Here is a 12020-nt window from a genome sequence, read left to right on the forward strand (position 1 = left end):
CACAGTAAATGCCTAACAAATATTCACCAAATAAAAGAAAATGAATCCAAGTGGCTAATCGAGGACTCTAACCTAAGTCTTGCAAGGCAAAACCCATGGTCTTTCTGCCACAACAATCAGGCACACCCAATGACAACAGTTGAACCAACAAATGCGATGTCAGAGAAGCAGGATGGAAGCAGAAAACCACCTGTTCTATTCTGCCCTAATCCTCACCTGCCTCTGTGGAGCTACGCCAAAGGCATCAAGCCCCAGGCAGCATCCTAGAAGGTGCCGAAGCTAGTGCCCATGGCCCTGAACCTCTTTAGCTCACTATAACATTTCTTATGTATCAGGTATGAAGTACAAAATCACCTAATATTCAAAAAGGGAGGAAAACTAAGATCATATGGTTCCTCTTCTTCATTTTAAACATGAAGGACCAGAGGCACAGAGAAATGAAGGAAATTGTCCTAGGTCACCCAGCAACTTAGGAGTAGAGCTGACTCTACACCTCCATCTCCTCCCTCCTGGTCCATTATTCCTTTTTCTGTACCCTGCCTCTCACGAAGTTGGCAACAGGGGATCATACCCTAGACTTCATTAAATCCACAGGACTAGAATCAGGAACACACACCCAGATGTCACAGGAAGGAACCTCTGCTTCTTCTTCCCCAACCCTAGCCTCGGACTCAGACAAACCCAGACTTAAATCCAATTGGTACCACCTACTAGTCTAGTGAAGTGCTACAAGTGAGCTAACCCCTCTGAGCCTCAGATTCTTCACTTACATACTGAGGGTTTGATATCCTTCTCTAAGTGTTAATGTGAAAATAGATAACACGGTCTACGCCAAAGCTCTTGGCAAGAGTTTAACATGCATTAGGTGCTTAATAAATAAACATCTTAAATTGGTTCTACATCCTAAGATTCATTTTGAAAGGTGGTTTCTTTGAAAAGTTTACAGTCCTCCTTCAAAGCATTCTGCCAAAAGACACACTTGATCTGCAGCCTTTTGTTCTAGAGTCTTCCATGTTTTTGCCCAAGTCAAAGATGCTACTTCTTTAACGTGACAGACATTTCACTTTCATAAGTTCTTTTATAAACTCACTAGCATCACAAAATAATTTTCTCAGTGAGGGAGTAAAAATCTATTTCATAGAGAATGGAAGAAAAGCATTTCATTATCTTCATAGCTTTTTTGTACTTTCATTTTCTGTTCTAAATCCGTGTTCTGATACTTATAAATTGGTCATGTGCTTTTGCTACTACCTGGTTACTTTTTTTTTTATTAATTAAGTTTATCTTTTCAAAGAATTACAGGCACATAGTTTGAGGAAATAGTTCTATAAGGCTTATTATTAAAAAACAGCATGTCCCTCCACCACAATCCCCATTTCATTTCCCACTCCCTGGAGGCAATCACTTTCAACTCTTACCTGACTTTCTTTTGAATTTATTGCTATGTCACTAAATAACCTGCTTGGAATTCTACCTTATTGACTTTTAGACTCTACTGGCTCATCTGAAAGATGAAGAGTTAACTCCTCAACCTCCTCCAGATTCCACTGCATAGGTGCACACTTTCCCACCTCCCTCACGTTCTCCTCCTGCAGCCAGAAGTACATTTGGTTGGGTCGACATTTAGTTTCTACATTCCTGTTAGGATACAAATGCTTTTCACAGCCAAGTCATTTGTATACCATTATTGCTCTTCCATTCCTGCACAACACTGCTTTCTCTGTACTTAATAATGGTCACGTTGGTTCTCAATGTACTTATCAATAGTTCACCCCCAAAGTCTCCCCCAGTTGTGTAAATCCCCTGAATACATTCAGCCACATTATGTGTTCTGTCATTTTCTTTTGTCCAAAGAAAAAAATCGCTCTGGAGTCTTCTGGCCTGATACACAACTGTCATCTTGGGCCCTCCCTTTCACCAGTATGCCGAATATTTCCTTCACCTTCGTCTTGGGTTGGAGTCCATTTCTTGGATGCGAAGTCTTTGTTTTTCTTGGATTACTTCCTCGTCTTGGTAAGCGCACCCTTTAGTGGCTTCATAGTAAAAGAAAGGATGCACACAGGAAACAAACTTTTTGAGGTCTTGAATATCTAAAAATATCTTTAATTTTAATCAAGTATAGAATTCTTGGTTGGAAACTATTTTACCCTCAAATTTTGAAAGCATTGCCCCATTTTCTTTTAGCTCTCAGTGTGGTTGTCCTTGATGTTCTGAAATTTTACAATAACGGATCTTGCTCTATTTCATCCACCATGCCGATTCTGAAAATACATTCATTTTGAGGAATTGTTACTGAATTTTTTGTGATTATTTTTTCCCATCTGATTTATTCCTTCTAGAGTTCCCATTATTCAGATGTTAGACTCCCAGAAGTCTTTTGCTTTACTTTGCTTTCCTAGCTTCCTGCTCTACCACAGAGAGATTTATCCAACTTTTTCTTCACTCATTCCTTCTCTCAAATTTTTGCTGAATATCTACTATGTACAAAGCAATGTTCAAGGCACAGGAAAAAAAAAATAGAAAAGGCCATAGAAAAAAAAAAAATCCCTGTCACCATTGATCATACAGTTTTTAGACCCTACTATTGAACCTTTGTCTCTGCTACCACATTTTCAATTTCCAAGAGCTGATTGTGATCAATTCTTCATAGCATCCTATCTTACCTCTGAGAATTTGATAGACTTGACATTTTTTCCTTCTTCCACAGTACCCATTTCCTCAAAGTTGCTTTTGTTGGTTTTGGTTTATGTCTTTCATATTACACGTTTTCCCCAAATATCCGTGTCTGCTCATATTTCAGAGTGGCATGCTAACAGATCAAAAGCTCTGTGTATGGCTGGGGCCTGTCAACCTTGGTTTTCACAACTGATAAACAAAAGAGGTCTGCACTATCCATACAGAACCCTTGATGTTAGTCTCTTTAGGTCTTTCCTTTGGACTGGTCAGATTTCCCAGAAATATCTTAAGACAACAACATTCAGTATATTACTTTTACTTTATCTCCCTATGTGCAGTAATCTTCCCTTCAACTGCCCTGTGTTGTTGGTATAGAGACTCTGTTTGACTTAGCATGGTTAGAGATGGACATTCTTCCAGCTGCACAGATAATAATGTTATCTATGGCTATATAACAAATTACCTCAAAATTTAGTAATTTAAATATCTCAGTCTCTGAGTCAGGAATCTGGACACAATTCAGATCATGCCTCTGCCTCAAGGTCTCTTACAAGGCTGCAACAAGATGTCAGTTGGGGCTGCAGCCTTATCTGAAGGCTCAACTAGAAAAAGATACTGGCAGTGCCCTGGATTTGATCTTTGCTCAGAAGATATTTCTTAATTTTATAACTGTTTGCCATCCAGAGGCAGAATTTTCGAATTTATCAAAGTCATGGCTTTTTTCCATTTATTAGTACTTCCCTCAATTTATCTGTCCTCTTGCTTGCATTTTACTATAAACAACAAGAAGAAAGCAGGCAGCACCTTCAACACTTTGCTTGGTCACTCAGTTCATTAGACTCATCTTCCACTTCCCTATCACTGCAGGCAAGAAGGTTAAGTTTCTGCCATGACATCAAATATCTTCCTCTAGTTCCCATAATGGTATTCCTCCACTTCCCTTTGAGACCTCACTCACCAGCAACATCAAAGTTCAGTTTTCTACTGTCTGATCAACTTAACTTAGGATTTTTCTAATACATCAAAAAATCTGGGGCGCCTGGGTGGCTCAGATGGTTAAGTGTCTGCCTTCGGCTCAGGTCATGATCCCAGGGTCCTGGGATCGAGTCCCGCATCGGGCCCCCTGCTAGGCGGGGAGCCTGCTTCTCTCCCTCTGCCTCTCTCTCTCTTTCATGAATAAATAAATAAATAAAATTTAAAAAAAAAAATCTTCCCAGGCTTCATCTGCTGGCCAGTTAGGTAGCCACTCCATGTTTTTAGGTATTTATTATGGCATCACCCCATTGATGGTACCAAAATCTATATTAGGTATCTGTTGCTGAATAACAAATTATCCCAAACTTAGAAGCTTGAAACTTTTATTATCTCATCTTCCCTATGGATCTAGAATCCAGATATGGCTTAGCTGGGTGCCTCTGCCTCCGGGTCTTTCAAAGGCTGCAATCAAGGAGCCAGGTGAGGCTGCAGCCTCGACTGAAAACATAACTGGGTGAGGATCCACCTCCAAGCTCTCACACATGCTCTTGGCAGGATTCAGCTCCTCATGGACTGTAGTTCTTTGCTTGCTGTTGGTTAGGGGCTTCCCTTGATTCTCTGCCACATCTCTGCCTCTCCATAGAGCAGCTCACAACATAGCAGTTGGCTTTCCCCAAAGCAAATGAGAGAGGGAAGCCCAAGGCAGAAGCACAGTCTTTTTTATAACCTAGTCTAAGAAGGGACATGCCATCACTTTTCCCATATTCTATTGGGAAGTTGTGAGACACTAAGTCCAGCCCATGCGGGGGCGGGGGGGGGGGATGCCGGGAATTACACAAAAGCAGCATGAAGACCAAAATATAGGAATCACTGGCAGTCATTTTGGAGCTGTCTACCACAGCACTATACCATAGTAGAATAATCACAAATAAAAGACAACATGAGCCCAAACAGTGAGAAGTCACAGAATAACAAACACACAAGATTGTAAAGGCCTGCTCTTCAAGGTAGTTATTGCCAGTTTCACATTCTGGGCTTTGCAGTATTGACACACTGGGCTGTTTTGTTTGTTGGTCATGCAAGGTTTCCAAGATCTCTAAAATCTAATTATGGTTATTGTACAACCATTTTTCAGGATATTAAATTTGAGTAATATATAACTGGGGGAAATATTGTAGTTTGGAGGAGAAAAATACATGCCAAGAAATGTAATCATGACATCCATGAAATCCAGGACATAGAAAGAACCTCAATGTTCTAAGGTGGCACTGACAGCTCCTGCCGTGACTTGCCCAGCTTTCCTGCTGGTCTCTACTTCATCCTGACTTCTGTTCATGAGATTTATCACGGACTAGCATCTAAGCCATTCATCCATTCACTGGTCAGCCACAAACTACTAACTGAGCACATGCTGTGTGCTAGGCCCTGCACCAAACACCCCAGAGAATTAGTCATAATCCCGGCCCTTCACAGCACAGTCTGATGGGGGAAGTAAACAAGTAAATACATACAGAACCTTCGAGGGGAGTGGATGGGGTTGGGGACAGCATTCCAGGTGGTGGGCATGGCAAGGGTATAGCAGGGCCAAAAATTGTTGAAAAGTTCCACCCAGATTAGATCAATGGAAAGAGGAAACTTCTGGCTGGCTGTCTTAATCTCATGAAGACTTTTGTCTACCTGGGAGCATACATGGAAAGTTTAATGGTCAGGGAGGACTTTCTGGTTCAGTGCTGTCAAAAATTGCCATGGAATCCATTTTTTCATTCATTCTCTTTCTGTTTCAGCCATGTTAATCTCTCACTTTCCCCACTAAGCTTTGCTCCACTTTCATTTTTGGATCCTTGAATATGCCATTCCCTTTACCTATGACACTCCCTATTGCATCTGCCTTCATGTTGCTAGCTCCCACTCCTTCAGTTCAGCTTGGAGGTTACTTGCTCTGGGAACCCTTCCAGAACCACTACCACCCACAAACCAGAGTGGTCCTCATCAGCCTCAGAGCTGTCCCTGTTCTAAAACTCTTCATCCTTTTTCCATGTTTGTCTTTCTAGATTGCCAATTTTAAGTTCCTTGAACACAAGGGTGTTGTTGTCATCTTCATCATCAAATTCCCAGAACCTAGCAGAGTATATGGCATATGGGAGGACACAGGTGAATGGATGAATGAATAAACAGCATTCTCTGTCCCTGGAAATGGCTACATGGCCATTTGATGGGAGTGCTCTAGAGAAAATTGTGGATGAGGCAACGGGGGTTGGTGCTTCAAAGTGGACTACATGAAGTTTTAGCTCTGTTCCAACTCTATAGCTTTAGAATATAGCAAAGAATAAAGCAATAGTAGCTCCATCCTTCTCATAGAAGGAAAATATTCTGCTCTTTCAATCGCCTAACGAAGTTCAATAATTTAGTATTTCGGTATTAAATCAACCCACAAACAAGACTAAATACAAAGGAAATTATTTAAGATAAAATGAAAGGTCAAATGTGGCTATTGGTTTATTTCTTCACTGATGCCCTGAGAAGGTAAATAAAGCTCCTGATTGAGAGAACCACTAAGAACCCTTGTTCAGAGTTGAACAAATTCTGACTCTCTTTTAAGTCCCTGGGCTCCCCACCTGGGGCCTCACTAGTTGGGGTAGGGGGGTGGGTTGTTCTTCACAGCATCTGGCTCATGACTGACCTTGAGAATACAATGAAAGTTGTGAAACTGACCCCCAAAGATGCACATGCATTTAAAAACCTGCTTACTATTTCAGAGTCTCCCTCATCCCCCTGAAGCTCATGCACAGACTTCAAGCTGAGAAGCCCTGACCTAGCATGAAGTAGTTACCAAGATTCACAGACAGCTATGTGAGCTGTGTGCTCTTGAGAACTTAGGTCATTTTTAAAAAAGCATGATTTCTCTTTCCTTCTCAGATCCTTAGGATGACAGCAACAAAAGCAGACGTGACAGCAACCAGCTGCACCAAGCCACTAACAGATACTGAACAATATGGAAAGAGCATATTGCAAACTTCTTGAGGTCTGGGTCTGTGTCTGCTCTATTTATTGCAGCATCCCAAGTGAAAACAGAACAAAAGGGTAAGACTGGTGGAGATTTAAGAGAATGGAGAAGAGACATTGATGACGAGAAAGACAGTATTACAAAGAGAACCAGGAAAAAGTAACAATATGTAGAGAGACAAAGACACAGGAAAGTCATGGGGAACTGGGACCCAGGGCATTAAGTTTCATCACCTCAGGCATGGCATTCCCCACAATTAGCTGCAGAACTGCCATGAAAAGACACTAAGCTGGCAACTGTAAAACTGTTTAACTTGTTAGGACTTAAATCAGTAAGAACCAGTGTAACATTTGTGCTTCGTGTTCCTCTTATTTACACAAAAGACAAACTTAAGAAAAACACTATTTCTCCAGCTTTAAACATTTCCTCCAGGGAGTTGAGATCCTTCAAAGTCAACAATGAAGTGGTGAGGGGGGAAAAAATTAAGCACATTGGCAAGGCTATATTTAGATCCAGCTCAAAGACCCTCTTTGCTTTCTCCTCATCTCCAGCTGGCTCCAATCTCAGTAAAACTCAATTCAATTGCCACCGATTCACAGCTTCTTGTTGGGGCTTCTGGCCTGTCTTCCTGGGGGAGCCAGGAAGGGTGGCTGGAAAGAGGAGGACAGCAGCTCTGGGGGCAAAGGTCTCCTCCAACCCCACCCCTCCAGAGCAGACATCCCTCAGGCAAACCCATGTTGACTAACACTGGGGTGTCCTACCCTGCCTTTAAGGCTCACCTTGGGTGTCCGGAAGCCTTCTCTAAACCTTTGCAGGCCAAGGAGGTGGGAAACGCACACCCAAAGGCTGGTTTTGGGTCCCTTTCTGGTGTTCAAGATGTTGAAGCACAGATGTGGTGGGTCCTCCAGTGGGAAATTCCAGATTTCTCTGGGTCTTCTGGTAGGAGTCATGATTAACTGTGCTGACAACACAGGAGCCAAAAATCTGTGTATCATATCTGTGAAGGGGTTCAAGGGACAACTGAACAGACTTCTGCCGCTGGTGTGGGTGACATCGTGAAGGCCACAGTAAAGAAAGGCAAACCAGAGCTCAAAAAGAAGGTACATCCAGCAGTGGTAATTCAACAACGGAAATCATACTGGCAAAAGATGGTGTGTTTCTTTATTTTGAAGATAACAGAGGTCATAGTAAACAATAAAGGTGAAATGAAAGACTCTGCTATCACAGGACCTACCAGTAGCAAAGGAGTGTGCAGACTTGTAGCCCAGGACTATATCCAACGCTTGACAGCATTGCCTGATTCTTTGGTGCATTTGTTTAAAAAAAAAAAAAAATTAGAAATTATTTGCTAAAAAAAAAAAAAAAGAGCACAGGGCTGACTTTTGAATCCCAGCTCTGCCTCTTACTACCTATGTGGCTTAGCCAGTTATTTAGCCTAAGTTCCAGCTTTGTTATCTGTAAAATGGGCAGAATAAAATCTGCCACATAGGGTTGTTGCAGCACATGTGACTGTTGGAGGAATGCACTGAGCATAATACCTGTTGCACAGCAGAAATTCAGCAAAGGTGAGCTGATATGATTAAACCCCCCACTCCCACAAAATGTTGAGCTATGCCTACATCTGAGCACATAACCACACTGGATTGAAATGATCAAGGCAGGCCTGTTTCACAACTACCAAGGGGAAAAAAAAAAAAAAAAAAAAAAGAAAAGGCTACTCTCCATCTCCAGCACCTGTCACACTACGGGTGCTCAGAAATGCTTTGGCAAATGAAAGAAGTTAGAAGCTATGACGGAAAAACTTTTTCTCCTTGACTTCCACACGCTCGAAATCCTTCTGGCCACCAAATGCCACGGGGTTCCCCAGGCAATTCTCCAACACCAGCTGGCTGTCCTACGATTTAACTCAGTTCTGCTGCTACCTACCTGGAGGGCCCGTGGGATTCCACGGGTTGAGGGCTCCGACCCACGAGACCGCCCCCACCCCACTTGAGATGCCAACTGTTGTCAGCTGTGCTTCTGACCCGACGGCTACAGGTCAGAGGTTCCCAGCACCGCCCCCGCCTCAGAGTCAATTAATCTGCTCAAGTGGCTCACAGAACTCAGGCGAACAGCTGACTTACTAGATGACTGATGCGTTTCCAGTTGACTATAACTATTGGAGGATATGCAGTGGCCCCCCCTTATCGGCGGGGACACATTCCAGGACCCCAAGGGGATGCCTGCAGATAGAACTGAACCAATACAGACTTTTGTCCCCCACACGTATGTACGTGCGATAAAGTTTAATTTATAAATTAGGCAAAGGAAATCAACAATGACTGGTAATAAAATACAACCAAACTATGCTGTAATAAAGGTTACGTGCATATGGTTTCTGTCAGAATAGCGGTGGTCCGGTACTCACCGTTCCTCTCCTGAGGGGACGTAAAGCGCCTACGTGACAGGATGACGCCAAGTGAATGACGCAGCCACGCTGAGGTCCGGCAAGGCCACTACTGAGCTTCTGCTTATTCGTCAGGAGAATGACCGGCTGCGGGACCTCCGTAAACCCCAAGTAACTAAAGCTGTGGAAAGCGAAACTGCCGGTAAGGGTGGCCAGAGGGGGCAACCACTGAAACTCAGAAACAGCCAAATGGAAGAGACCTCAGTCCACGTGGGAAGAAGCGCTTCCTCACGGTCTCCTAGCGCCTCGGCATTTGCCACCCAGACGCGCTCCTCGGCTTTTATAAAGGCGCCATTTTATGACAAGATTGATTACATCATTGGCCAATGGCGACTGAGCGCACCTCTAGCCCCTCCCACTTCCCCGCCCCCTCGCCTGAGGTTGGGGAAGGGTGTGGCAGAAAGTTCCAACCCACTAATCACTTGGTTGGTTCCCCTGGTAACCCATTTCCACCTGTAGTTACCTAGAGGCTTTCCAAAAATCACCTTATTAACCTAAAGTCGGTGTGGTTGACAGGGGCTTGTTGTGAATAACAATATTCCTTTCGCCTCCATTCCTCTTATCACTTAGGAAATTCTAAGGGCTTTAGGAGCTCTGGGCCAGAAACAGGATGAAGACCAAATATAATAAATCACAATATTACAGGAGCATACTACACATTGAGCCGGCTCACAGTTTCCCTATCAATTTAGACTCAGGACAGACCCGAAGAACCTACTCTGGCTTCTGGAAATTTCTCTGTAACATGATATTCTTTGTGGTTGATCCTCTCCCTTCTTTGCCTATTCAATCCGCTTGCTGTTTGAAACTAAATCCGGCACTTAGGGGAAGTGAGTGATCCCCTGCCCCAGCTTAGGGTCCATGAACTTGGTAAAACCTTCAGCAGCCAGTGGAGGCAGAATTAACATTCGCAAGGGCAACCACTCTTAGCCAGCCAGCAGTCTGGGGTCCTCAGCTGCATGGACGATAACACGCCCTGTGTTGTCTTCAAGGCAGAAATGGCCCAAAGAACTACTCAACCGCTCCCGGAAATGGCCAAATGGCAGGTCAAATTACCCATAACTTTGAGGAGGAGGATGGCTGGATGACTCCAGCGCCTCTCTCGGGAGAAATGAAATTCAGAATTCAAGCGTCAAGAAAAGGAATCATAAAAAAAATCCCCTATGCAGAATTAACATCCTGCCCTAAAATGGGGAAGGACTGAGGATGCAAAAGTATCCTCGTATTAGCAGAGTGCATTTGTCAGGAAACAACCTCCTCCAGCTGGACCAGACTGTTTGCCTTTCAGATGATTCCTGTCAGGGCCAAACAATCCAGACATTTGCAATTATAGCATATCAATTTGTTTTTAAATTATAAGGCTGCCGGGAAAGGTTGACTCCTTGACGGAAATACGCTGCGCGGTGCTCTGGGGCAGCTGCTATGGAATGTGGTGAGACCACCAATCTGTCCAGACACAGAGAATTTATGCACCTGTGTGTGCAGCCCAGGTGGAACCACAGGGCTGGGCAAGCTCTGAGCTGGCCTTTCTCACTCCAAAATAGCATTGGGTCCATGTAAAAATGAGTAAACCTCATTTAAAATGGAGTCAGTCAGGAAGCCCTGAAGGGGGAGCCCTCACACACACCACTCATTGCAGCCTGCAGAACCAGCAGGAAGAAGGACGTTCACTCCCTACCCCAGCAATGATGCACAAACCACCACGCCCTCAAACTCCTGTTCTTGTCCAATGAACTTTTGTTCAACCCTCCTCAGTTTTCTCCTAAAACCTAAAAAAGCTGACCTTCCTTTTGTCTCTTCAGACTTGGCTATGATTCTTCCATAGTTTGCTTGTCCCGAATTGCAATTCCATCGCCATTCCTAAATTTATTTTGCTAATAAAATAGCAGGCTGTTTTGCTTTTTAGGTTGACATCTGCAGATGTCTAACATGGCCTCATTCAAGCACAGGTACAAGTCCCTAGAGGTGTCCTCCTCAAAGAACCTGACATTTCCCCAAGTGTCCTTTCAGTGGCTGGGAGAGGTGCTTTTCTTCACCTGTTGTGTATGTTTGCATCCTCTGAAGAGATCCACGTGGGAGGGTATCCAAGGAGTCGGCCTCCCAGGCTCTCCTGTGTGGAACCCACCTTCCTCTTCATCCACACAGGAAGGGTCTTGTCTTGTTATCTGATAGAGATGAGAGGTGTCACCTCTCACCTGGAAGACCCCTATGGCCATCTTCACAGAACCAAAGCATAGCCTCTGTTCCAACAGAGTCAAGCTCCCCTTTAATGAAGGGCCCTAGAAAGTATCCTGGTAGTGTCAGAGGAAAAGGTGAGGGGACTTTACCTGGCTAATTTGCCCCTACCACCTGGTATAAGGGTGGTATAAGGTATAAATCAGGGGGAGGTTTACTTAACTACCCTCACTCCCCCAGCCATCTCTTCTGGAAGCCCTCACCATCCAGGGTCTCTCCTCTCCTCTCTGAGGACATTCCACCCCTTTCACATGGAAGGACTGCCCCAGTCCTGAATCTTTTCTGTGGAAACCTCTGATATCAGCTGGACGTCCGTAAAGTCATTCCCCAGCTGGGCTTCTGCTCACTGTTGGGGGTTGAGGGGTGGTAAGAGCAACGATTATCTCCTGAGCCACAACTGTGTGGTATTCCCAAGGCTGAGTCTGTTCCCAGTATAGAAGGTGGATCCAGCCCTGAGCCCTGAAGGAACATGGGCAGCCACACTCCATACCTGCTGGGTCAGCTATCTATTGCTGGAAATGCAGAGCCAGAATTAACAGATCTGATGCAGCCAGTGCCCCAAAGGAATTTTTTTTCTTCTTATTTTATTCTCACTTATTAAATTTTAAACAGCCCTCGAAGACTCCAGCCTAACACGGAAATCAAAGACAACAAAAACAATGTGTTTGTTTCCTATTAATATGG

The 12020-nt window shown here is 44.0% G+C and overlaps 1 pseudogene; it reads left to right on the forward strand.

Moving 5' to 3' along the window:
- The first annotated feature begins 7531 nt into the window (after positions 1-7531).
- LOC123856591 (large ribosomal subunit protein uL14-like) lies at positions 7532-7942 on the forward strand (annotated as a pseudogene).
- The last annotated feature ends 4078 nt before the right edge of the window (positions 7943-12020 follow it).

This window comes from Mirounga angustirostris, unplaced genomic scaffold (genome assembly GCF_029215605.1).
Source record: "Mirounga angustirostris isolate CCGP_5_RB_7025 unplaced genomic scaffold, mMirAng1.0.hap1 SCAF_13, whole genome shotgun sequence".
Taxonomy (NCBI): Eukaryota; Metazoa; Chordata; class Mammalia; order Carnivora; family Phocidae; genus Mirounga; species Mirounga angustirostris.